Source organism: Herpailurus yagouaroundi, unplaced genomic scaffold (assembly GCF_014898765.1).
Source record: "Herpailurus yagouaroundi ecotype Mexico unplaced genomic scaffold, PumYag 215, whole genome shotgun sequence".
NCBI lineage: Eukaryota > Metazoa > Chordata > Mammalia > Carnivora > Felidae > Herpailurus > Herpailurus yagouaroundi.
Window position 1 is genome coordinate 7,333,960 of NW_024412446.1, and position 27,512 is coordinate 7,361,471.

At 37.2% G+C, this 27,512-nt stretch overlaps 1 protein-coding gene, 1 non-coding gene and 1 pseudogene across 2 annotated transcripts in view; 1 reads left to right on the top strand and 2 right to left on the bottom strand.

The window, feature by feature from the left end:
• The window catches only part of TAOK1 (TAO kinase 1), a 140,489-nt gene that overhangs the window by 7,416 nt on the left and 105,561 nt on the right, over positions 1 to 27,512 (top strand). The gene's annotated exons all lie outside the window — the stretch shown is intronic.
• Positions 17,192 to 18,597, bottom strand: LOC121017051 (L-lactate dehydrogenase A chain-like; annotated as a pseudogene).
• On the bottom strand, positions 21,072 to 21,174 carry LOC121017399 (U6 spliceosomal RNA). Its single transcript, XR_005784743.1, has one exon. It is a non-coding gene; the product is annotated as a U6 spliceosomal RNA (small nuclear RNA).

Below are 27,512 nucleotides of genomic sequence, written 5' to 3' on the forward strand. Positions count from 1 at the left end.
AGAGGTAGAAAGGGGGGGCAGAGGATAGGAAGCAGGTTCTGCACTGATAGTGAGCCTGATGTGGTGTTTGAACCCACAAACCATGAGATCATGACCTGAGCCAGAGTTGTATGCTCAACCAACTGAGCCATACAGGCACACCCCCTCCCCCCTTTTTTTAAAGTGTATATTTATTTATTTATTTTCTGTAATCTCTACAGCCAAGGTGGGGCTCAAACTCATGACTCTGAGATCGTGAGTCACATGGTCTTCTGACTGAGCTAGCCAGGCGCTACATCATCTTTTTATGCCTTTACTTTATGTATTTACTTTTAATGCCTCCGAAGTATAATATACTTGTTTTTTCTTTTAATAAGTCTACTTCCAGTGTTTCCTGATTCTAGTCTCTAGTCTATTTGATAGTTATGTTATGCATATTTACCTTTATTAGGCTGCACATCTTGTTAGGGTACTAAGGACTCTGTCTAAAAGATCCTGGTAAGGGTACCAGCCATTTTGGGTGTGATGGTAACTTTTGAGGTGTTTATATTGGGGAACCTATGTTATTACATATCTAGAGTCATAGCCTGTGTGTATGAGTGCAGTTTCTTAGGAATTGCAAAATTTATTTTTTAAGGAAGGAAAACTTTTTATTTGGAGCATATTGAGAAAATGTCTTTTATTTTTATTTTGGGGTATATGTGGATTTTAAAAATATTGCAGCATATATTTTAACAGGATTTGTAAGCTGACTATTTAAATATATTAGATAAGTATATTAAGTATATTTTTAAAATTTCAGTGTGCTTCAGTGCATGACATTTTACCATATCCTTATGTTTTGGTTGATGTTTTTAGTCCACTTGTGGTAGCAGTTATGAGTCTCTAGGCTGTATTTTTTACTGATTTCTTCAAATTTATTTCCACTGAGACTGAGAAATAAATTTCAGAAAAACTTGATGAACAGCATTACTAAACAAGGGGAAGGCTTTTCCTTTGGGAAAGCTTTCTCTCTTTGCTAAAAGCATCTATATTGTTGATTGGAAAGACTAAAGTTACTTATTTACCTGTAATTATACTTGATAAGGAAACTTTATTGTTGCATAGAAACTCTGTATGGTATGTGTGATAGTATTTAACATGTAGTGTTTCAGTAATCTCATGCTATGTAAATGATAGATGATGATTGTGATGTTTTATAATAATGGATCATCACATTATAGGAGTATGGTGTTTGTTGGTTTTGTTCCTTAGAATTTAAGGGTTCTGAGTCCCAGAGGAACAATATAATGTGCTTGTTTTCAAATTCTTTACTTTGACATATATAGTTGTTAGCGCTGATTTTTCCATTATTGAGAAAATAGAGTAATGAAAAGATCCTTCCTTTTATCTTCATTTTAGGTACTGACAAAATGTTTTTGTGTATTATGTGTGAATATTCAAGTTCTGTAAAATAATGCTGTGAAACTTTAGAGTAAAAGGACTTAAAGAAGGAAAAGATGTGAAAGTTTTCTATTTAGAAAAGGAATGTCCTATAATAGACTTGGGTTGCTAGTGATGGAAAGTATAGAATTTGGGTATCTCTTCGTTTATGTGACATTTTGGTTGAACTAATTACACATATACATACAAATAAATAGTGAATTGGTTGAAGAGAACCACTATATTCAAGAATAGCATGGTTTTAGAAGCAAATAAAAATATTGATATGTGAATTTTGTTTTTGTAATATGTATTAGATAATACAGTAAATTAGAAGAATTTAAGTTTTGCAAGAGAGGCTTATAACTATAGTAAAAGTTGTTATCCCAAAATCCTAAATAAAGGATTGTTACCAAATGAAATTTTTTCTGTCACTGGTTGAATATATAGGAAGTAAGTGCTATTTATTATTTAATAAAAAATAAATGATAAGGGGGATGGGAGTATTTTGGTTTGTATTTTACTTTGTTTTTGCATTTGGTAGTTTTAGTATTGGAATTGAATTAGATTTTGTGCCTGTAAGGAGGGCCAAAATGGTATTTGAAAAAAACATGTTTTTAATCCGCAAGAATGGACCTACTTTGAAAGTTGTATGTTTTGAGAACTTTGAGTAGGAATCAAAGAACTTTTATTTACCATATTTGGAACGTAGATACTTCAATAATGTATCATTCTTTCAGAAATTTACCTTCAGTTGGATAATTAGCCTCCTGATATTTTACTCTAAACAATTAAATTTAACAGGTCATCTGATTCATTTAAAAGTCTTGAAAGTGCATGGGGCTCCTGGGTGGCGCAGTCGGTTAAGCGTCCGACTTCAGCCAGGTCACGATCTCGCAGTCCGTGAGTTCGAGCCCCGCGTCAGGCTCTGGGCTGATGGCTCAGAGCCTGGAGCCTGTTTCCAATTCTGTGTCTCCCTCTCTCTCTGCCCCTCCCCCGTTCATGCTCTGTCTCTCTCTGTCCCAAAAATAAATAAACGTTGAAAAAAAATTTTTTTTAAATAAAAAAAATAAAAATAAAAGTCTTGAAAGTGCAGATCTTCATTCAACCTTCTGCGTGATGGTGTGGAATATATTAGGGTAGGAATGGTAAAACAGGTACAGTAAGCAAACACCTAAAATATGCCTTATGACTCTTTGAGGTGGTACATCCAGTCACTAACAATAAAATTCTGTTTTTGAGATATGAAATGTTTATTAAATAATAAAAATGTCTATTTTTGACATTAACTTAAGGTGCACTGTTACTCTGTTAATATAAATTATATTGGATTAAAGTTAGGATTCTGGAATGGTATCCTTAAATTTTAGCATTAAATTTTTTATTTATATTTTTAAAATGTTTTATGTTTATTTTTAAGAGAGAGTGAGGCGGGGGAGGGACAGAGAGAGAGGGAGACAGAGAATCTGAAGCAGGCTCAGGCTCTGAGCTGTCAGCATAGAGACTGATGCGGGGCTCAAACTCACAGACTCTGAGATCATGACCTAAGCTGAAGTCAAGATGCTTAACCGACTGTGCCACTCAGGCGCCGCTTTTATTTTTATTTTTAACTAATCTCTACAACCAGCATTCAGGCTTGAACTCCCAACCCCAAGATCAAGAGTTGCACGCTCCACCAACTGAGCCAGCCAGTTGCTCTGGTATTCTAAATTTTAGTATCCATTATTTTACTTTGTCTTAGGTGGTACTGTGTGATAAGATGAAAACATTTTTTTGAAACCGTGTTCTTTTTTTATTCCTTTTGATGCATAGTGATTAAGCTATTTGGTATACTCATGCTTATCTTAGTACGGAAATCAATTTTCACTTAACACTTTTGAGATACTCAGGTTATAACTTTTGATTTGTTGGCATATACTATGAAAACACCAAATCAAAATAGTAATTGATGAAATTTGAATTTAAAGACTACCAGTTTAGGGCACCTGGCTGACTCAGTTGGTAGAGCATGCAACTCTTGATCTCAGGGTTGTGATTTTGAGCCTGTGCTGGGTGTGGAGCCCACTTTAAATAAATGAAAAAATATCTTTAAAAGAAAAAAATAAATAAAGACTACCAGTTTAGCCAGTACACTATGTAGCTTTAGGTTTATTTTAATTAAAATGAGATTCATTAATAACACATGTATTTATTATATATTTTGAGTCCTATATTCTAGGCACTGTGTTTATCATAATGACATCTATTTATTTTACATTCAAGTGCTATTTGCTAGGTGCTGTGCCCGGATACAAAAAATGAGTTAAGACTGGATTCCTCCTGTAGTTCAGTTTAGTTAGGGATATAGACTTGCAAATAGGTATATACAATAATTCAGTGCAAGATTTCTCAACCGTGGCAGTATTGACATGTTAGGGAGGATAATTAATTGTTATGGGGGGGATCTGTGCTGTGTATTATGATATTTTGCAGCATTTCTGGCCTTTACCCATTAGATGCCAGTAGCACTCCCTGCCGCATGTGACAATCAAAAATGTCTAGACATTGCTAGATGTCCCCTGGGGAACAAAATCACTTCTGATTGAGATGCACTGGTTTAGTCAATGCTAAGGTTATGGGAAGTGGAATGTACAAAGAGCTGTTATAGCAAAAGTAAAGGTAGAGTTTAATGATGTTCAGAAAGCTGGAATGAGCCCTGAGGGAGTGTGATTTTATCTAGGTCCTAAAGAAAAGTAGGACTGGAAAGGATATCAAATACCTGAGAGCATGAAAGATCAATATCTAAGAAAGGGATTCATAGTTTGTGGCTATAGGTTATTTATAGGGTTAGGAATGGATATTTGGTAAAAAATTACTTTGGGGCCATCTTAGTTCTTTTAACTGTTTAATTGAGGCATAATTAATGCACCAGACTGCATAAATATGAAGTGTAACATTGTTGAATTTTTGCAGATGTATACAGTCATGTAATCACCATGCAGAATATGAAACATTTCTAGCAGTTCTTATAGTTATTTTTTGAAGGACCATTTTTGCTGATGTGAGAATCATATAAAAGCAGGAGTGTATTAATCAGATTTGTGTTTTGAAAAGATTACTCTGAAGGTATTATGGAGAATAAATGGGCAGAAATTATATGTAGGAAGATTGGTTAGAAGGTTATTACAGAAGTCTAAATAAGGAGAGCTGACATGATGGATTTGAGAGACATTAAGGCAGAAAAATTGATAGGATAGGGGTTTACTAGAGGTAAGGGAAAGGATGTGTTGAGGAAGACTTTGTTTTGTAAGCAAACAAGAAAGGTAGTGATTTTGGCTTTGGTTGTGTATTAGGAGAGACTAGGTTATGTTGTGGTAACAAACAGTTCAGAACTTTTAGTGGCTTTTAACAGGACATTTTTTTGCTTGACATGCTGTATGTATAGTGTGGGTTGGTGGGGGCTTCTGCTTGTTCTTGCTATGCAGGGTCTCAGACTGATAGAGGCTCCATTTTAACACATTGTTCGCGATCTCCATGGCAATAGAAAGGAAACTTGCTAATAACTCACTGGCTGTTAAAGTGTCTAGAAGAGGGTCATGTCATTTTGGCTTATTCATTGGCCAAAACAAATCCTATGGTCTTAACAGATTACACAGAAGAGGTAAGGAAGTGCAGTCATACTGTGCATTCTGAAGAAGAGAACTGAAATATTTCAGCCATAGTAAATATTTGCCATATGTTGAGTTACAGCTTTAGTCTTTTAAATAGTTAATTATGTTGAAATTTATGGTAAGAGTTTTAGTAGTAGTAGAGCTGCCAGTTACTGAACATTTATTTGTGTGTGTGGTACTTTAAGATATATTTTTGTTTTGGGGCGCCTGGGTGGCACAGTCGGTTAAGCGTCCGACTTCAACCAGGTCACGATCTCACGGTCCGTGAGTTCGAGCCCCGCGTCAGGCTCTGGGCTGATGGCTCAGAGCCTGGAGCCTGTTTCTGATTCTGTGTCTCCCTCTCTCTCTGCCCCTCCCCCGTTCATGCTCTGTTTCTCTCTGTCCCAAAAATAAATAAACGTTGAAAAAAAAATTAAGATATATTTTTGTTTTAATCTTTTACAACATTTCTGCAAGGTAGGTGGCAGCCCCATTATATAGTGGGGAAACCGATGCTTGAGGTTAAAGAACTTACGATTGTGTAGCCAGTAAGTAATGGAGCCAGGAATATGTCTGTAAAACCTGAGCTAGTTGTACTCTACCAGGTTAAGTAGAATCTACATGGCAGTAGGGTAAAGGGAGGAAAAAGACTTTTTGACTAATCAATCACATATTGCTAATTAGACTTAATTTTTGGAAAAGATTTTGCTTTTAAGTAATCTCTACACCCAGTGTGGGGCTGAAATTCACAACCCTGAGATCAAGAGTTTCATGCTCCACTAGCTGAGCCAGCCAGGCAGACCCCCCCAGACTTAATATTGTTAATTAGACTGAAGTGAATTAGCAGTAGTGTTCTTCCTGTAAATGACATTTCTCCAGAATGTTACTGAGATTTCACAAGTTTAGAGTATTTCACTACATTTTAAAGATTCAAAGATTAAAAGCTGCTGTTTTGTATTCATTAATTCTCTTTTTACCACCTTCTGATATCTGCCTATATCATAACAGAGTTATTAATGTTTGAATATGAAAATTTTTCATCACTTCTTTGTACGTGAAATACTAGCGTATGTAGTTTATTTCTCTATTTCTCTTCCTTAGTGAGAATTTCCTTTCAGGTATGGGAATTACTAGTCTTGGGGTATTGATAATTAGAATTAGAGGGAATGTGGCTGTTGGGAATAGAAAAGTCAAGGAGAAGGCTGAGTCAGGATTTTATAAAAAAAACCTTAGTAAAGATTAAAGGAAATAAATCTGATTTGTAAAACTGTCTTCCAGCTTCTAATGAGGCAAAGAAAGAGCTTATCTTTTAGAGGCTAATAGTACTTTTACATGAAGTTAATGGACAGAGCTAAGAGCTAAGGCTGTCTATAATGGCAAAGGCCTGTGAGAAGTAAATTAGTCAAAGTATTTCCATCATACTTGCATCTTGGCACCACGGTTGCCTTTGGGAAATCATCAGCTTTTGCCTTAAAGTTGGAAAAGGCCTTAAATAATGGAAAGAGGTTAAGTTATTTAGAATAAGTTATAACTGTTCATGGTATAAAATTTAGAATATACAGGGGTGCCTGGGTGGCTCAGTCGGTTGGGTCCGACCGGCTCATGTCATGATTTCACAGTTCGTTAGTTCAAGCCCCACATCGGTCTCTGTGCTGACAGTTCAGAGCCTGGAGCCTGCTTCAGATTCTGTGTCTCCATCTCTCTCTCTTCCCCTCCCCTGCTCATGCTCTCTCTCTCTCAAAAATAAACATTGAAAAATTAAAAAATAAATATACAAAAAAGATATACCATGGAAAGTAAGTTATCCTTCCATGTCTATACCCTTCCCACACTGTACCCCTTTGTACAAGCAATCATAATTTCTTATCTATCCCTTCAAAGATGGTTGGTATTAAACATTTGAATGGTGGATTAGGCAAGAGGAGGAAAACCTCCTAGTATGCATGTCTGCAGAACAGCAGTACACATTTACAAGCACTTCAAATGAGAGACATGAAAAATTTAGAGTTTAGGAGCATCTGGCTGGTTCAGTCGGTAGAACATGCAACTCTTGGTCTTGTGACTATAAGTTCCAGCCCCATGTTGGGTGTGGAGACTACTTAAAAGTAAAATATCTTAAAAAAAAATTTGTAGTTAGTAAATTACCTGTATGGTACACATGGGAAATTTAGGATATGTAAATGTTATTGGTATTTTTTAGCAATTTAGTGTGTGCAAAAATATGCAAAAAATTTTCTAAGAGCATAAATATACCGGTGATCTTAGTCCTCCTGATCTTGTTTGCTTTTTTAATATTTTAAGTGCCAAAAAAACATCAATAAAAACATTTTTTATTAGGTCGATTTTCAGGGAGCAGGACTTTGAGTTTAGAGAGAGACTCGGGGTGCCTGGGTGGCTCATTCGGTTAAGCGTCCGACTCTTGGCTTTGGCTCAGGTCATTATTTCACGGTTCATGGGTTTGAGCCCCTTGTCCAGCTCTGCTCTGACAGAGTGGAGCCTGCTTGGGAGTATTTCTCTCTCCCCTCCTCTCTCTCCCCCCTTCCCCCTCTCTGCCCCTCCACCCCCAATAAATAAATAAACTTAGAAAAATGTTTTTGAGAAGTCTCAAGGAGAATAAATATTCATGTGTGATTCTAAATGTCTTCCTTGTAATGCTTAGTGCTATTTATTGTCCCCTTCTTAAAAATTTTATTTTACTGGCCCCTTACTCTAAATGTCTCCAAATGCCTGCCTGAGATATCTTGTATTTCTTCGATATTCATAGATGTGCTAGTTTCAACACATACAAAATGAACTCATCTTTTTCATTTCCCCTTGCAAAAGGTTCCCCTTATTTACCAGTTTCAAAGTTAATAATGTTCTTTTAGTCACCGTTACCAAAGTATAATTTACTTGCAGTAAAATTCACAAGTTTTTAGTGTTCAGGTAACCGTCACCCTAGTGACAACAAAGAGCATTTTTCTGTTCCCTGGAAATTCCCTATAACCCTTTGCAATCACTCACTCTATTCCTAGGCAGCCACTGATGTGATTTTTATTACTATGAATTAGGTTTGTCTTTTCTAGTTTCATAGAAATGTAATCATACAGTGTGTATTGTTGTTGTTTGTATTCTTTTGGCGTAATGTCTGTGGTATTTATGTTGTTGCATGTATTATGGTTCATTTCTTGTATTCCTTAGTACTATTCCATTGTTTTGTTATACCATAATTTATTTATCTGTTTACTTATTGGTATTTTAATCATTTCCAGATTTTAGCTATTACAAGTAAAGCTGTTATGAACATTTGTGTGCAAGACTTTTATGGCCATTTATTTTTATTTCTGTTAACCTTTCTAAAACCTTGCAAGCTAGAAACTTTGGGATTGTTTTTGATTCTTTTAACCTCTATTCTCACCTGTATTCATCCAGTAGATTATGAAGTTATGGATTTTTTTCCTTTGGAATATGTTTTATTCTTCGTTCTCTTTTCCAAGTATCTTTAACATTCTTGTGAGAAAGTAAGTACTTTTTATTTTGTGAGGCCTTATTTCAGAGTAGAAGATCAAGGGTGATGTAGATGGTGCCTTTCTGAGTGAGGTTTATAGTTAGGTAAGATTGCAGACTGAAATCGGTGAGAGGATGATGCTGACTTTGAAGTTTCATGATGGGGCAAAGAAATGTTACTGTTGGTCTCTGGTTTTGTAGAAACCAAAGAGAATGCCAGTTGTGAGAATGCCAGTTTTAGTGAGAATGCCAGTTGTGAGAATGCCAGTTTTAGTGAGAATGCCAGTTGTGAGAATGCCAGTTTTAGTTTATCTTCGTTTTTGTTTTGTTGTATATTCATAGGTATGTATGTTATGGTAAAAAAAATAAGTTTATTATCATGGGGAAAGTTCTCATTGCTGTGTGACCTTGAGTAAATTACTTAACCTTTTTGGGCTTAAGTTTCATCATCTGTAAAATGAGGATAATAATAATACCTGTCATGTAGAGTTATGAGAAGGATTAGATGCATTGTTATATGTATAGTTAGTTCTTAGAACAGTACTTGGTATAAAGTGTTAGTATTATTACCTTGAGTCCAAGTTACTTTATTATTTTATTTTAGAGAGCACATGAGCAGGGGAGTGGGGCAGAGGGGGGAGAGAGAGAGAGAGACAGAGAGAGAGAGAATCTTAGGCCCCATGCTCAGCGTAGAGCCTGACGTGGGGCTTGATCCCATCCCTTTGGGATCAAGACCTAAGCCGAAATCAAGAGTTGGATGCTTAACTGACTGAGCCACCCAGGTGCTCCAATTCTAAATTACTTTAAGGGCTATTTTTTCCTTTCCCATTTCAGTTCCTCTTACATATTAGTGTGATTTATCTCCTGACAGACCACTCTTCTGTTAACTGTTCAAACCTACAAAGGTACTGTATTATGTGGCAACTATTTGTGGGTCTTTCTTTCAATTGTGGTAAAATATACAAATGGTTACTTATACAAATGAAGTTTTACAGATGTACCTATCACTCAGATTAAGCTAGAAAAAGTTTCTAACATTCCAGATTATCATAAATTACTTTTGCAAATATATCTTTTTTTAAAATTGAAGTATAATTGACATATAACATTATACTAATTTCAGTTATACAACATAATGACTTAATATTTATATAGCAAAATGATCACCACAATAAGTCTGGTTAACATCTGTCACCATACAAAGTTACAAATACTTTTTTGTTGTGATGAGAACTTTTAAGGTCTGGTGTCTTAGCAACTTTTAGATACGCAATACAATATTATTAACTATAGTATGCTGCCTTGATAACCACCAATCTGTGCTCTGTCTCTGTAGATTTATCTGTTCTGGATATTTCATATAAATGGAATCATATAAAACCTTTTGTATCTGGCCTTTTTCATTTAATATTATTTATTTAAAATTTTTTAAGTGTTTATTTTTGAGAGAAAAAGAGAGCACAATCAGGGGAGGGGCAGAGAGAGAAGGGGACAGGGTATCCTAAGTGGGCTCTGCACTGACAGCAGAGAGCCTGATGCAGGGTTTGAACTCATAAATCGTGAAATCATGACCTGAGCTGAAGTTGGACACTTAACCAAATGGGCCACCCAGGTTCCTCTTTCACTTAATGTTTTAGAGGTTCATCCACACTGTAGTTTGTATTAGTACTTTATTCCTTTTTATGGCTTAATTCTACTCGATTGTATGTACATACTACAGTTTGTTTATTCATTCATTTGTTGGACGTTTGGGTGATTTTTACCTTTGGTTGTTGTGAATAGTGCTACAATGAACATGTGTGTGTGCACATGTACTTCTTTGAGTACCTGTTTTCAGTTCTTGTGGGTATATACCTAGGCGTGAAATTGCTGGGTCATATGATAATTCTGTGTTTTAACTTTGAGGAACTGCCAGGTGTTTTTCACAGAGACTAAACTACTTTATGTTTCCACTAGCAATGCACAGGGATTTTGGTTTGTCCACATGCATTCCAACAGTTATTTTCCGTTAAAAATTAAAAAAAAAAATTTATAAGCCATCCTACTGTGTGTGAGTGCTACCTCTTTGTGGTTTTGATTTGCATTTTCCTACTAAGGACATTAACCATCTTTTCATTTGCTTATTGGCCGTTTGTTTATCTTCTATGGAAAAATATAAAACTTTTGATTCTCAAAGAGGTATGCTTAAGTTACCAAAAAAAAAAGTCTGGGAAGATACAAAATATTTGGTGTTACTATGTAATTAAGTGCCAAACTGTTTGGTACAAATACAAAGTACTATGGGTAGTTAAAAAGAAGAGATTGTAAAACAAGAAGGGATATGGTGACGCTAGTTTAAATTTTCTTAAGAGTATGACTCCTTCCAACATTATATATAATTAGAAATGTTATCATATTTTATTTTTTAATTTAAATTTTAGTTAGCGTACAGTGCAATATTGGTTTCAGGAGTAGAATTCAGTGATTCATCACTTAACATGCAATACCCAGTGCTCATCACAACAAATGCCCTCCTTAGTACACATCACCCGTCTCGCCCATCTCCCACCCACCCACCTCCCTCTGTCAGCCCATAGTTACTTCTCTGTCATTAAGAGTCTTTTGTGGTTTGTTTCCCCCTCTTTTTATTTTCCTCCCCTTCCCATGTATTCATCTGTTTTGTTTCTTAAATCCTACATATGAGTGAAATTATATGGTATTTGTCTTTCTCTGACTTATTTCACTTAGCCTAATACATTCTAGCTCTGAGCACGTCATTGCAAATGACAAGATTTCATTCTTTTTGATGGCTGAGTAATATTCCATTGTGTATATACCACATCTTCTTTATCATTCATCAGTTGATGGATATTTGGGCTCTCTCCATAGTTTGACTATAGTTGCTAATGCTGCTATAAACATTGGTGTGCATGTACCCCTTTAAATCTGTATTTTTGTATCCTTTGGGTAAATACCTAATAGTGTAATTGCTGGGTCCTAGGGTATTTCTATTTTTAGTTTCTTGAGAACCTCCATACTGTTCTCTAGAGGGGCTGCACCAGTTTGCATTCCCACCAACAGTGCAAGAGGGTTCACCTTTCACCACATCCTTACCAACACCTGTTGTTTCTTGTGTTAACTTCAGCCATTCCGACAGGTGTGGGGTGGTATCTCATTGTGGTTTTGATTTAGATTTCCCTGATGATAAGTAATGTTGAGCATCTTTTCATGTATCTGTTAGACATCTGGATGCCTTCTTTGGAAGAGTGTCTATTCATGTCTTTTGCCCATTTCTTGACTGGGTTATTTGTTTTTTGGGTGTTGAATTTGATAAGTTCTTTATAGATTTTGAATACTAACCTTTTATCAGATATGTCATTAGTAAATATCTTTCTCCCATTCCGCAAGCTGCCTTTTAGTTTTGCTGATTGTTTCCTTTGCTGTGCAGAAGCTTTTTATCTTGATGAAGTCCCAGTAGTTCATGTTTGCTTTTGTTTCCTTTGCCTTTGGCAACGTGTCTAGTAAGAAGTTGCTGTGGCTGAGGTCAAAGAGGTTGCTGCCTGTGTTCTCCTGTAGGATTTTCATAGTTTCCTGTCTCACATTTAGGTCTTACATCCATTTTGAATTTATTTTTGTGTATGGTGTAAGAAAGTGGTCCAGTGTCATTCTTCTACATGTTGCTGTCCAGTTTTCCCAACACCATTTGTTGAAGGGACTGTCTTTTTTCCATTGGATATTCTTTCCTGCTTTGTTTGAAGATTAGTTACCATATAGTTGTGGGTCCATTTCTGGGTTTTCTGTTCTGTTCCATTGATCTGTGTGTCTGTTTTTCTGCCAGTACCATACTGTCTTGATGACTACAGGTTCGTGATATAGCTTGAAATCTGGAATTGTGATGTCTTTTTCAGGATTACTTTGGCTATTCGAAGTCTTTTGTGGTTCCACGCTATTTCAGGATTCTTTGTTCTAGCTCTGAAAAAATGCTGGTGGTATTTTGATAGGGATTGCATTAAATGTGTAGATTGCTTTGGGTAATATAGACATTTTAACTATGTTTATTCTTCTAGTCCATGAGCATGGAATGTTTTTCCATTTCTTTGTGTCTTTTTCACTTTCTATCATAAGTGTTCTAGGGACATCTGGGTGGCTCAGTGGGTTAAGCGTTTAACTCTTGATTTCAGCTCGGGTCATAAAATCACAGTTCATGGGTTCAAGCCCCGCATGAGGCTCCCTACTGTCAGTGCAGAGCCGGCTTGGGATTCTTTCTCCCTCTCTCTGTCCCTTCCCTGTGCTCGCTTGCTCTCTCAAAAAATAAACTTAAAAAAAAAAGGGGGGAGTTCTATAGTTTTCTGAGTATTATAATTAGAAATTAAATTTTTTTTAATGTTTTATTTATTTTTGAGTCAGAGAGAGACAGAGCATGAACAGGGGAGGAGCAGAGAGAGAGGGAGACACAAAATCCGAAGCAGGCTCCAGGTTCTGAGCTGTCAGCACAGAGCCCAATGAGGGGCTCGAACCCATGAACTGCTAGATCATGACCTGAGCTGAAGTTGGACGTTTTAACTGATTGAGCCATCCAGCCGCCTCTTTAAATTTCATTTAAATCCAAGTTAATTAACATGTTAGGTATGTGTTTTGCAAATCTTTTCTCTCAGGCTTGTATTTTATTAATATTACCTTTCAGAGAACAGAAGTTTTCAATTTTGATGAAGTCTAGTTTATCAATTCCTTTTTTTTTTTTTTATTAAAAAACTTTTTTTGAGGGGCGCCTGGGTGGCTCAGTTGGTTGAGCATCCAGCTTCAGCTCAGGTCATGATCTCGCAATTCGTGAGGTCGAGCCCTGTGTCGGGCTCTGTGCTAACAGATCAGATCCCAGAGCCTGCTTCGGATTCTGTGTCCCCCTCTCTCTCCGCCCCACCCCTGCTTGTGCTCTGTCTCTGTCTTTCAAAACTGAATAAACATAAAAAATTAATAAAATAAAAAACTTTTTTTTAAGTTTATTTATTTATTTTGAGAGAGAGAGAGAGAGAGAGCACGAGCAGGGGAGGGGCAGAGAGAGAGAGGGAGAGAGAAAGAATGCCAAGGAGGCTCTGAACTGTCAGCGTGGAGCCCAGTGCGGGGCTGGAACCCATGAACTGCTCGTGACCTGAGCTGAAATCAAAGTCGGATGCTTAACCAACTGAGCCGCCCAGGTGCCCCTTGATTTCTTTCTTTCTTTCTTTTTTTTTTTTTAAATGTTTGTTTATTTTTGAGAGAGAGACAGAAACAGAGTGAGTGGGGGAGGGGCAGAGAGAGAGGGAGACTCCAGAGAGCATAATTAGCACAGAGCCTGAAGTTGGGCTTGAACCCAGAGAACCACGAGGTCATGACCGGAGGCGACGTCGGACTCTTAGCTGAGTGAGCCACCCACGTGCCCCTAGGTGCTTTTCTTTTTAATGTAAGTTTTAGAATACGTTTGTCAGTTTCTTTAAAAAAAAAAAAAAAAAGACCATTAGTCTTTTGAGATTGTATGGCATCATGGAGAGCGATTTGGAGAGCATGAACACCTTAACAATATTGAGTCTTCCGGTCTACCAGTAGAGCGTATCTCTCTGTTTATTTAGGTTATCTATGATTTCTGTCATCAGTGCTTTGTAGTTATCAGCATACAAATTTTGCACATATTTGTTAGATTTATTCCTAAGTAATGATTTTTGATGTTATTGTAAATGTTACTTTTTTCCTCCAAACTTGTTTTGCTACTACTGTGTAAAAATACGTTGATTTTTGTGTATTGACTTTGTATTGTACAACCTTAAGAAATCACTTACTAGTAAGTTTGAGAAGCTATTTTATAGATTATTTGGGATTTTCTAAGTAGACAGTTTTGTTTATGATTAAAGATAATTTTATTTCTTCCTTTCCAATGTGAATGCTTGCTTATTTATTTATTTATTTATTTATGCATGCATGCATGCATGCATGCATGCATGCCTTATTGCACTGACTAGATCCTTCAGTACAATCTGGAATAGGTGTGGTGAGAGTGGATATCCTTGCCTTGTTCCCCATCTTATGGGAAAAGTACTTAGTCTTTCATCATTATATACGATGTTAACTGTAGGGTTCTTGTAGTCTTATAGATATTCTTTATCAAGTTCAGGAAGTTCCTTCTATTTTCAGTTTGCTGAGTTTCTGCCATGAATGAATTGAACTTTGTCAATTTTTTTTTTTTTTTGCCTCTACCGAAATCATATAATTATACTTTTTAAGTCTAATATAATGAGTTATATAGGTTGATTTTTCACTCCAGGGATGAACTCCACTTGGTGATGATACATTATTATTTTCATAAGTTGCTAGGTTCTATTTACTCATACTTTGTTCAGAGTTTTTGCATTCATATCTAAGGGAGATACTGGTTTGTAGATTTCTTGTTCGTATCTGATTTTGGTATCATGGTATTGTTGACGACTTAAGTTAAATTGCTAAGTGTTTATATGCTAGAACTGTTTATGTAGAACTGATGTGATTTTTTTTTTTTAATGTTTATTTTGAGACAGTACATGCAAGCATGAGCAGGGGAGGGGCAGAGAAAGAGGGAAAGAGAAGAATCTCAAGCAGGTTCTGCACTGTCAGCACAGAGCCTGACCAGGACTGGATCCCATGAACATTGAGATCATTACCTGAGCAGAGATCAAGAGTCAGATGCTTAACTGAGCCCCTCAGGTGCCCTGATGTTATTTCTTTCTTAAATATTTGGTAGAATTTACCAGTGAAACCATTTGGGTTCAATTTTATTTGTGACAAGGCATTTAAATTCAGTTTATTTAGGAGCACCTGGGTGGCGCAGTTAGTTAAGCATCTGACTCTTGATTTGGTTCAGGTCATGATCTCATGGTTCATGAGATCCAAGCCTTACATCCGGCTCTGTACTTCTAGCACGGAGCCTGCTTGAGATTCTCTCTCTTCACTCACTCTCACGCTTGTGCTGCACACACACACTCTCTCTCTCAAAATAAATAAATAAACATTAAAAAATGCAACTTATTTATTTATTTATTTTTAAAATATTTTCTCTCATTCCTTTCATTCTCTTTTTTTTAATTTTTTTTTTTAACATTTTTTATTTATTTTTGAGACAGAGAGAGACAGAGCATGAACGGGGCAGGGGCAGAGAGAGAGGGAGACACAGAATTGGAAGCAGGCTCCAGGCTCTGAGCCATCAGCCCAGAGCCTGATGCAGGGCTCGAACTCATGGACCGCGAGATCGTGACCTGAGCTGAAGTCAGACGTTTTAACCAACTGAGCCACCCAGGTGCCCCGTAAAAAATGCAATTTATTTAAAACAAACATAGTTAGGGGCACCTGGCTGGCTCAGTCCAAAGAGCATGTGACTCTTGATCTTGGGGTCATAAGTTCAAGCCTCACATTTGGTAAAGAGATTACCAAAAAAGTAAATAAACTTAAAAAAAAAAAAAGTAAAACAGTTATTTAGGGTGTCTATTTATTCTTGAGTTCACTTTGATAGTTTGTTTTTATCAAATTAACTGATAAAATTATACATAACATTCTCATAATTTTATTTAAAGTATATTTTTGAGTGAGTGAGCGAGCATGTGTGAGTGCAAGAGTGGTGGGGAGGTGGGGGACAGAGGATCTGAAGCAGGCTCTGCAGTGACAGCAGAGAGCCTGATGTGGGGCTTGTACTTAGGAACCATGAGATCATCATCTGAGCCGAAGTTTGATGCTTAACTGACTGAGCCACCCAGGAGCCCCTGTCTGTAGGGTCTGTAAGTGATAGCCCCTTTTTAATGCCTGATACTAGTAATTTGTATCCTTTCTCTTTCTTTTTGGATCACTTGGCTTGAGATTTATCTATTTTACCTTTTCAAAGAACTGGATTTTGGTGAAATTGCTTTTTCTCTTGGTTTGTTTTGTTTTCAATTTCATTGGGTTTTACTCTTTATTATTTTCCTCCTTCTGCTTTTATTGTATTTAATTTGCTTTTTTTCGTTTGTTTTGTTTATTTCCTAAGCTGGATGCTTATGGTGTGACTTTACATCGTTCTTGTTTTCTAATGCAGGGATTTAATGTTACAAATTTCCTCTTAAGTACTTGTTTAGTTCTGAACCACAAAGTTTGAATCCTGTTTCCACTTTTATTCAATTCAGAATATTTTCTTATTTTCCCATATGCTTCTCTTTGACCTACCACATGTTTTTGTTTATTTGTTTGTTTATTTTTTACTGTTCAAAGTTTATTTGGTATTTTAATTGGTATGACTCTTGGATAGTTGGTTGCATTGTTTACATGTAGATCTTTTTTTTGTTTTGTTTTGTTACAGTATGGCAATGTATACTATTCTGATATATGTAGTACACAAGATCTGTTGGAACAGTTCTGCACAATATATGCAATATTGAATGTATACTTTGGATCCCAGGATGTGGTTAACTGGAGAAAAAAGTTGTATGAGGCATGTTGGGTGAAAGAACCAGGAATCATATATCACACACAGTAAATACATATATGATTTGAAGAACAACTGTAACATATGCAGCAATGTCACTGGTGCCTCTTAGGTGGTAGAACTATTTTATATTTTACATTAACCAATTTAGGACTACATAAGATAGGTATCATCCAATATCAGCATATGGCTGCAGGGTTTTATGAGCTATTCTGTTTGCAACTTGAGGAAACTGATGTTTTTCCTAGATCATTTTAATAATTACTAGAGTAACATAATAAGGACAATATATACAACCTCCAACTAAAATCCTGTTGTAGCCTAAACAGTGAAGTGGTACAATAGTAGAAAACTTTAAAACTGCAGTTCTTTTTGGATCCCCCTGAAGTGTATCTGTACTCTTCTTCAAGTAGGCCTCTTCCTCAGGAGTCAGATTCACCTTTACAACATCTGAGATTCCATTCTGTCTCAAGGAACACAGAGGAAGACATCATGTTTTATTCCATAGAATCCCTTAATCATGGTGGAAATTGGATGCACCCTCCTAAGATTCTTCATTATACTTTCTGCCAAATCTGCCACAGGATGTGTAGTCTTTCCGTTTGATGACCTTATACGCACTGTTTCTAAGCCTCTTTCCACTGTTACTTATCTGCATTACTGTCTCTGTCAGGGTGCAGATACTTCTGGGAGACACCAGCAACATTTGCTCCATGCAGGTACACTAGAGTCTCCATGCTCACCAAGGACCCACCCATGACAGCTTAATGGCTGAACTCCCAGCCTTTCCCCCATTAGGTAATGGAGCCAGACTGAATCCAGATTGCAACCACTTTCAATAACACAGTGTTTTTGGAAAGGTGCTTATCTTCCAAGCCACACGTGTCAAGATATCCACAGGATTGGAAACAACAAGCAACTTGCAGTTTAGGCTCTATTTTACAATAATTACAAATGATGAATTTAAATATGTTTGCTTTACGCTGGACAGTCTCTTGCTAATAGGCCCCAGCTGTGATAATAACCAGCTTGGAGTTTGCAGTCATGTTACAGTCTTTACCAGAGGCAGTTTTTGGTGTTCTAAGGAAAAGGCTGCCGTGTTGGAGATCCATCATCTGTCCCTTCAGTTTGTCTTTCATGATATCAGTAAGAGCAAGTTCATTTTCCAAGTCCTTCATTGAGAGACTGATGGCAGGACCCTGGTTAAATTCTTGGTTTCTGCTCAGGTCATGATCTTCCAGTTGTGAGATAGATCCCCTTGTGGGGCTCCGTGCTGAGAGTGGAGCCTGCTTAAGATTCTCTTTCTCTTTCCCTCTGCCCCTCTACCCGTTCACAAACTCTGTCTCTCTAAAATAAAAAAAAGAGACTGATGGCACAGGCCATGCCAACAGCACCAACTCAAAAACCGTAATCTTACTCTTGGGGTTATGGCCTGCCTGCCTGCCTTCCTCCCTTCCTCCCTCCCTCCCTCCCTCCCTCCCAAGCTGATCCTTGAGAATTGCCACATTGGATTTAGAACCAAAAGGAATTGAGGGTTCTTGTTAGGCCAGGTGGGTGTGCATATGTGTGGCATTGGATCTAGACTTGGTGACAGTGGCTTCAGTACCCCCACTATATGTTATTTAGAATTGTGTTGTTTTGGGGCACCTGGGTGGCTCAGTCGGTTAAGCGTCTGACTTCAGCTCAGGTCACGATCTCGCGGTCCGTGAGTTCGAGCCTCGCGTGGGCTCTGGGCTGACAGCTCAGAACCTGGAGCCTGCTTCCGATTCTGTGTCTCCCTCTCTCTCTGCCCCTCCCCCGTTCATGCTCTGTCTCTCTCTGTCTCAAAAATAAATAAACGTTAAAAAAAAAATTTAGAATTGTGTTGTTTAATTTCCAAATATTTAGGAACGTTCCTGATTTAGTTTCTAATTCTATGTGGTCAGAGAATACACTCTGTATGAATTTAATTCTTTTGTATTTGTTGAGACTTTTTTTTCCTTAAAATTATTTTTAATGTTTTTATTTTTGAGAGAGAGAGAGAGCACAAGTGGGGAAGGGGCAGAGAGAGAGGGAGGCACAGAATCCAAAGCAGGCTCCAGACTCTGAGCTGTCAGCACAGAGCCTCACATGGGGCTCTAACTCATGGGCTGTGGGATCCTGACCTGAGCTGAAGTTGGACGCTTAACTGACTGAGCCACCCAGGTACTCCTGTTGAGACTTTTTTTTTTTTTTTAAAGGTTTTGTTTTTTAAGTGATCTCTACACCTAATAGGGGGCTGAAACTCAACCCCAAGGTCAGGAGCTGCAAGTTTCACTGATTAAGCCAACCAGGCACCTTGTTTTGACTTGTTTTATGGCTGGGTGTATGTCTGGTTTGGTTAATGTTACATAAGCATTTGAGAAGAATGTGCATTCTTTGTTAGATGGAGTGCTTTATAAATGTGAATTAGGTTAAATTATTTGAGTGTTAAGTTTCTGTATCCTTATTGATGTTCTGTATTTGTTTGTTCAGTTATAGAGAGTAATTTTGGAATGTTAAGTATAATTTTTCATTTGTCTTTTTATGTTCTTAATTAAAAAAAATTTTTTTAAATGTTTATTTACTTTTGAGAGACAGAGACAGAGCACAAGCAGGGGAGGGGCAAAGAGAGAGGGAGATACAGAAATCCCAAGTAGGCTCCATGCTGTCAGCAGGAAGCCTGATGCGGAGCTTGAACCCACAAACCATGAGATCATGACCTGAGTCAAAGTCAGACACCCAACCAACTGAGCCAGGTGCCCCTCATTTGTCTTTTTAAAGTTTTGTCTGTTTTTCTTCATGTATTTTGAAGTTTTATCAGGTGCATATGCATTTAGGATTGTGGTATATGTTTTAATGTTTGTTTATTTTTTGAGGGAGAGAGTGTGCATGCAAGCCAGGGAAGGACAGAGAGAAGGGGGCGGGGGTGGACAGAGGATCCGAAGTGGGCTCTGTGCTGACAGCAGCAAGCCCATTGCCGGGGCTTAAACCTACGAACCCTGAGATCCTGACCTGAGCTGAAGTTGGAAGCTCAACTGACTGAGCCACCGAGGCACCCCCATGCTGATATGTTTTTGACATGGCAGTTTTAGATGTGAATTCTACATTCTTATTATTTTTTTTCTGTAGGAAATATGTCTTTTCTCTGACTAGTCGTAAGGCTTTTTATTATTGGTTTTTCAATAAATTAACTATAGTGTACCTTCATCTTGATTTGAGGTTATCCTGGAGGTGTTTATTGAGTTTCTTGAATCTGTGGGATTAAAGTTTCCATCAAAATTAAGAAATTTTTGGTCATTATTTCTTCTAATAATTTTTTAGTTCATCTTCTTATGTGGTACTCCAGTTGCATATATGTTAGACCATTTAATATTGTCCCACAGTCACTGTGATCCTACACATTTTTTCTTTTTTAATTGTGCTGTTACATGGTTTTTTATTTTCATGTCTCCATATTAGTAGATCTTTTAAAAATTTATGTGTTTTCTTCACTGTCCTATGTCATATTAATCCCATCTAGTGTATTTTTTGATTTCTGAATTGTATTTTTCATCTTTTGAAGTTCCATTTTGCTCTGTTTTGTTTTTTTCCTTTCTCCTTTCTCTCTTTGTTTTGTATATGTTTTTATTTAAATAATTGTAGATACTTAGAATAACTAATGCTCTTTTTTGCTAATTTCTCTTTCATTCTGAGATCTGTTTTTGTTGACCAAGTTTTCTGTTGGTTATGGATAGCATTTCTTGGGTTTTTTGGTATGTCTTTTTCTTTTTTAAAATATTCTATTTTATTTTAATGTTTTTAAGTTTATTTATTTTGAGAGAGCATGTGTGTGAGAGTGGGGAAAAGGCAGAGGAGAGGGGGAGAGAGAGAATCCAAAGCAAGCTCTGCACAGTCAGCATGGGGCCTGACATCGGGCTTGAACCCACAAACAGTGAGATCATAACCTGAGCTGAAATCAAAAGTTGGACACTCAAGTGACTCAGCCACCCAGGCTTGCCTAAAATATTTTATTTTTAAGTAATCTTTACATCCAATATGGGGCTTGAATTTACAACCCCAAGATCAAGAATCACATGCTCCACCAACTGAGCCAGTCAGATGTCCCTGCAGTTTTTCCTTTTTTTAAAAATATGGAACACTTCACAAATTTACATGTCATCCTTGCATATGAACCTTACTAATCTCTGTGTCATTCTAGTTTTAGTATATGTACTGCTGAAGTCAGCAGTTTTTGGTATATCTTTTTTTTTTTAATTTTTTTTTTCAACGTTTATTTATTTTTGGGACAGAGAGAGACAGAGCATGAACGGGGGAGGGGCAGAGAGAGAGGGAGACACAGAATCGGAAACAGGCTCCAGGCTCTGAGCCATCAGCCCAGAGCCCGACGCGGGGCTCGAACTCACGGACCGCGAGATCGTGACCTGGCTGAAGTCGGACGCTTAACCGACTGCGCCACCCAGGCGCCCCTGGTATATCTTTTAATTTTTGATTGAGTTTAGTATATTCTCCCCTCTTTTTTTTTTATTCTGAATTTTTTGCTTATCTTTTAAAGAACATTACACTTTGTCTTGATGGGCACTTGCTTGTGGATTGCCTTAATCCCTTCAGGAATGCTAATTTAGCTCTGCTGGTAAGTTATGACCCTTTTGGGGACTCTACTGAGTTCTCTAAGTCTCTAAGGATTCTCCACCATGGTTGAGTTGGAACTGAGACCATCTTCTAGCCTGTGTGACCTCTGGGAGTTTAGCTCCCCCATAGTTGTTCTTTGCCTGGCCTTACAGAGTTTCAGGAAACCTGTGCATGTGCAGTTTTGTATTCAGCCAGAGATACTGGAAGGCATCTGCTGAACAGTTCTGAAATTCTTTCTCCAGAAAGTCTACTTTCTCTATTTCAGTTGGCTTGGTCTTCCTAAACTCTGATCTGTCTTTTTTTTTTAATAACTTTAAAATTTATTTATTTTGAGAGAGGGAGAGAGACTGTGAGCAGGGGAGGGGCAGAGAGAGGAGAGAGAGAATCCCAAGTAGGCTCCACACTGTCAGCACTGAGCCCAGTATGGGACCTGAACTCAAGAACCATGAGGTTATGACCTGTGCCAAAACCACGAGTTGAATGCTTAACCAGTCGAGCCATCCAGGCACCCCTGATATTTGTCTTCTTTGCTCAGAGACTGCTGTGCTTTTCTTGGAATCTCTTTGCCTATACTGCATTCTAGAAAGTGTTTCTAGGTAGAAAGCAGTAACCCTAGAACTTACCTTGTTTCACTTCTAGCAGAGATTGTGGTCATGTACTGCCTCTTGTGCAGTGTCTAAAAAGGAATTTTATATTTTTCCAGCTTTTCAGATCTTATGACAGGAATATAAATCCTGTCCCAATTACTCTATCATCACTCAGAAACAGAAGTTGATCCTGAAATTGCATATACCAAGTTTCAAAACAGTTTGATTGGCTTAAATTTTGTCATAATATGAATAGCCAATATAGCCAATATTGTGATACTCTTTTTTTTTTTTTAAGTTTTATTTATTTAGGTAATGTCTACATCCAACATGGGGCTCGAACTCATGACTGTGAGACTAAGAGTTGTGTGCCCCTCTGATTGTGGCAGCCAGGTGTCCCTGGTGGTATTATTTTTGATTGAATTGTGTCAGCACATACTTGACGTATTTCCACTCTTTTGCCTTTTGGAAGAGTTAGTGGGGTCTGTGGAAGAATATAACTCATACAGTAGTAAGTGAATGCAGAATATGTAATAAAATAGATACAAAGTTGCATGAGGATTTTTCTACAGTATCTTGTTGTGTTAGTGGAATTGATGAAGAATTTACATACAAGATAATAGAAGTATATTTGGAAGGGTGGATAAGATTTATAGGCAGAGATGGTGCGGATAGCATTCCAAGTGAAGAAAATAGCCCTAATATACATGATGTCATTGGTGAGAAATAAGCTCACAAATATCAATTGGACCCAAGTTGGGAGAACTCTGAAAAGTCACTCTGGAGAAGATTATAATAGTGAAAATTTGTGGGTTCATTTGAATTTTTGAACAGGAGGATTGAGTGATACTTTCGAGGTGCTTTAGAGATCTGAAATGAATCAAGAGTGCTGTATTCATTATGGTCTTTGTTTGCAAGCAGAAAAGTGATGGTGACTATCTTATGGAGAAATGAAAGTCATTGTAAGGCTACTAAATTGCTCATAGACTCAAAAGGAAGGCTAGAGAGCCAGTCTGGGACAGTTCTTGGGATCTTGATATCAGGAATGAATTGACATTCTTTTTTAAAATTTTTTTTTCAACGTTTATTTTTGGGACAGAGAGAGACAGAGCATGAACAGGGGAGGGGCAGAGAGAGAGGGAGACACAGAATCGGAAACAGGCTCCAGGCTCCGAGCCATCAGCCCAGAGCCTGACGCGGGGCTCGAACTCCCGGACCGCAAGATCGTGACCTGGCTGAAGTCGGACGCTTAACCGACTGCGCCACCCAGGCGCCCCTGAATTGACATTCTAAACAGGAGGCCACCAGAATAAATTAGTGCCATCCATTTTCCCCCCAAACTTTTTTCATTTTGCTCAAGATTCCAGACTCTGAAAACAGAGAGTGGGGTTGGCTTAGCTTGGTTCATATCCAATCCTCTGTAAGAGCAGAAGTAGCATATTTATTTCTTTTGGATTTAATTTTTTTAAGTTCTCACTACACCCAGCATGGGGCTCAAACTCAAAACCTTGAGATCAAGAGTCGCACATTCCACTGACTGAGCCAGCCAGGCGCTCCAGAGCTAGGCATATTTATGCATAGTTTTGTCTAGGCAGAGGAGAGGTTATTTCCCAGAAGGAAATCCGTACCTTTACTAAAATGTGGGTATACATTCTGGGAGGCCCATATGACTATGGGTGTATGTCATAATGGATTAAGGGGGAAAGACGAGATTAGAATGCTTGTTTGGGAGGCTTTTTTCTCTAGACCAGACAAGAGGTGACAGAGACCTAAACAAAAGGTAGTGGCTATGTGATTGGCAGTAAGGGTTTGGAAATGAAGAACACTGTGGAGGTAGAATTTTTTAAATTTAGTAACAAATGCTTCTTACTCATTCAAATACACATGATCCTAAAAGTACCTAGGTGATTGGCAAAAAAGTCAATGATGAGGTATAGTGAAAACCATGTGATAGTAGGCAAATTACTTAGCTTTTCTGAACCTCAGGTATAATTTAGGTTGATAATTATTTTAGGACAGTTGTGACAATTCAATAAAATAAGCAAAATGCCTGGAATATAACAAGATTTTCTTGTTAAGCAGAAAAACAGGGAGGATTTCTTTTGATTGTATTTGGTTGGGAAGTGCTTATATGTTGTTATAAGCTATAAGGAGGTGCTATATGTTGTTCCCTCTGAATACACAGTATTAGAATCTAATGCCTTTCTGTTTAGCGAATTTTATGCAAACAGAAAGGAAGCATTCTGGATTAGAAGTTAGTTTTAGATTTAGGGGTTCCTGGGTTGCTCAGTCGGTTGAGGCTCCAACCCTTGATTTCGGCTCAGGTCATGGTCTCAGGGTTCATGGGATCAAGTCCCAAGTCAGGCTCTGTGCTGACACCATGGAGCCTGCTTGGGATTCTCTCTTTCCCTCTCTCTTTCCTCTTCCCCTGCTTGTGGGCATGCTCTCTCCCAAAATAAATAAACTTAAAAAAAAAAAAGAAATTAGTTTTAGATTTAGAGTTTTTTAAGTAAGCCTTTTATATTTATTTTATAATTTTAGACTTACAGAAAAATTATAGCTAGTGCGGTTCTCATGTACCTTTCACCCAACTTCCTCTAATTTTAACATTTTTATGTAAGAGTGGTCTATTTGTCAGAATTATAGAGTTAATATTAATACTGATATGAAACTGTAAATTATTGACTTTATTCAGATTTATCCAGATTTTCCCACTGAAGTCATTTTTCCTATTCCAGGATCCAATTCAGGATATTACCATGCATTTAGTAAATTTAGATTTTTAATTCCATGTCTGTTATTAAGTGTGACCTTAGGCAACCACTGAACCCTTCAGGCCCTCCTCCATAATGTAAATATTGACTTAAAGGATATCTAATTTTAATTTTGTAGCTTTAATTTTCTGAGTCTGTTTATATCTGTCATACAGTATACTTTTTATTTTGAAAGAGATTTTAAGATCTAATCAATACACCAGATCTTGTTGACAGTAAAAAAAATTCAACTTTTATCTTGTAACTTTAGCATTAAAGGAAAACTATATATTGAGATTTGGGGAAACTCACAAGAGCTTTTTCTTCTATTTGAACAAAAAATGACAAAAAGGTAGGGTTTGTGTTTTGACTCATTTTCTCTGTAAATACTAGTTAACAGATTCTCTATTTAGTTATGTAATGATTGAAAGGAAAGTCCAAAACATTTGTATTGTTAAACTGTTCATTTTGGGAATATTAGGGAGGACACGAAGCTTAGAAATGTAACTTGAAGTAGATCTTAATATAGTAGAATTTATGATGAAGATAATTGAGAACAGATATATCCTAAATACAGTTAAACTTTGGATTGCCAATAACTTGTTCGGTGAGTGTTCTGAAAGACGAGCAAGCATTTCTAATAAATTTTAACTCAATAAACAAGCAATGTCTTGCAATTCGAGTAGTAAGTATGCAGTGCTGAATGTCACATGATCACAGCTGAGCCAGTGGTTCTTTCTCTCTCTCTCTCTCTCTCTCTCTCTCTCTCTCTCTCTCTCTCTTTCTCTCTCTCTCTGTCTCTTGCTGTGGGATCATGGGTGATTGTCTCCCATTTTTGGATGCTCGGTCTCAGGCTGTGGTGTTTGGCAGAAATCAGTGATTTTTCAGAACTTTGGAAGATGCCCACAACTGGCACTAGTGTATTTTTTGTCACTTCAAAGCACCTACGGACAGACAGTCCTTTGCATTTGCATACAGGAGTAAGCTTAGGAATGCTTTGCTTCATTCTAGGTCAGGCTGCCTACACATATAGACCCTTTCCTCTACTGCCTTATTGCCAGTTACATTAAATACAGTATATAACAAGTTTATTAATACTGTACTATATGAACATCCATGCGAGTGTATACAATGGCCCCTGTGCAGAGGAAGATTCTACTGAACCAATAGATAGCAGTGATTCTGTCAGTGATAGTGAAAGTCATCTTACACAGTAACCCTTCTCTCCCGTGTCTACCTCACACCAGCCATGAAGGTTTTCAAATATAAGTGCAGGTTAATTTGTTTATTTTTCTTTATATTTTGTATTTTCTTTATTATTTTGTATTATAGTGTTGGAAATCATTTTTATATGAGTATTTTTGGGTTGTGGAATTAATCATCTGAGTTTCCATTATTTCTTATGGAGAAATTTTTTTTGATATACCTAAGTGCTTTGGATTAAAAGCATATTTCTTTTTTTTTTTTAATGTTTATTTATTTTTGAGGGAGGGAGAGAGACAGAGACAGAGACAGAGACAGAGACAGAGTGTGAGCTGGGGAAGGGGCAGAGAGAGGGAGACACAGAATCCTAAGCAGGCTCCAGGCTCTGAGCTGTCAGCACAGAGCCCGATGTGGGGCTCGAACTCACAAGCCGTATGATCATGACCTGAGCTGAAGTAGGTCGCTTATCTGAGCCACCCAGGTGCCCCTTAAAAGCATATTTCCAGAGTGAATTATACTCTTAAACTAAAATTTTACTGTAATCTAAGTAGTTCATTTTTTGTTGCTTATTAGTGCTTCTCAGGTTTGGGCATGATTTGAAAAATGTTAAATTGTTTATATTTTTAAGTTGTTGCCCCTTTTCACTTCCATACTAGGTTAAGGAGAATATCCTATTGGAAATAATCTTAAGACAGTTATATTTTATCTCTTGGATTCTCCTATTCAGAAATGTTGAACACAATGTACCAGTGACCTTGACTTACAAATAATTGACTCTGATTCAAAAGCAGGTTCTATTAAATGACTTCATTACTTTTAAGGACCTTGAATTGTAATATTTGACTATTGTATTATTCATTTTCTTTTTTTTTTTGTATTATTCATTTTCTTAAATTTACATTTAGTAATTGTGTAAGGTCTCATTATTTATTCTAATCCAACAATTCCCAACCTTTGGTTTACCAAAAAATGTATATGAAAAATTGTAGATATATATAGGTTTGATGAAGGGCCCAGGAGTATGCATTTAAAAAAAATACTAGGCAGTTTTTATGCAGGTGGCTGTGGACTACACTTTGAAAAAACATAACTGTACATAAAGAGTTTTTATTTACTGTCACAATTCTTGTATTAAAACCATATTTTTCATTGTTTACCTGATTTCTGTATTGACTCTTACATTTCTTGAATGCCTGCTATGAGAGATGTTGTATTAGGTATATCAGATCAAAGATTAATAAGATAGCTTCTGCCTTTAAGGAACTCAGTAAGTCGTTGGGTGAGATCGGTAAACAATTCAGAGCAGTCAGATGAGTGCTAACTGGGTATAAGCAAACCTTATGGAAGCATCACACACACACACACACACACACACACACACACACACACACAC